General features: G+C 41.7%; 1 non-coding gene across 1 annotated transcript; it reads right to left on the bottom strand.

Moving 5' to 3' along the window:
• Positions 1-107, bottom strand: LOC112085604. Its single transcript, XR_002898905.1, has one exon. It is a non-coding gene; the product is annotated as a small nucleolar RNA R71 (small nucleolar RNA).
• Positions 108-549: the final 442 nt, after the last annotated feature.

The raw sequence follows: 549 nt of genomic DNA, 5'->3' as shown, positions 1-549 counted from the left end.
AAACTGAGAAACCAAATCTCTAGCTTCACTCAGCACAGCAATGAGAGTTTTGGCGAAGCATATGAGAGATTCAGGAGCTACACCAACCAATGCCCACACCATGGGTTTAGTGAGGCTTCTCTTCTCAGCACACTTTATAGAGGAGCTCTTCCCAAGATTAGAAACCAGCTGGATACTGCCTCCAATGGAAACTTTCTGGGAAAGGAGATTCATGCTGCTTTAGAGCTAGTTGAGAACTTAGCAATGAGCAATAACACTTATGGTGAAGACTATGACAGATCAAATAGATCAGAGGATTCAAGCTCTGAACAGAGGCTCACTAGAGAAGTGAAGGAGTTGCAGAGTGAATTGGACAAGTTGAAATTGATTTCCCACAAACCAATTCACTATGTTGGTGAATATGATGATTCTCAAAACTTTGAGAACATCAATGAAGAAGGCCTGACACAGGAGGAGTTGAACTACATTGGGAACCAAAACAGATTCCAAAGGTTCAACAACTACAATGCCAACAACAACCTGTCTTATAGAAGCAACAATGTGGCAAAC

The sequence above is a fragment of the Eutrema salsugineum genome, unplaced genomic scaffold, assembly GCF_000478725.1.
Source record: "Eutrema salsugineum unplaced genomic scaffold, Eutsalg1_0 scaffold_3, whole genome shotgun sequence".
In the NCBI taxonomy this organism is placed as follows: domain Eukaryota; kingdom Viridiplantae; phylum Streptophyta; class Magnoliopsida; order Brassicales; family Brassicaceae; genus Eutrema; species Eutrema salsugineum.
Note: the sequence above shows the minus strand (reverse complement) of the source record. Positions and strands in the feature narration are given on the sequence as shown.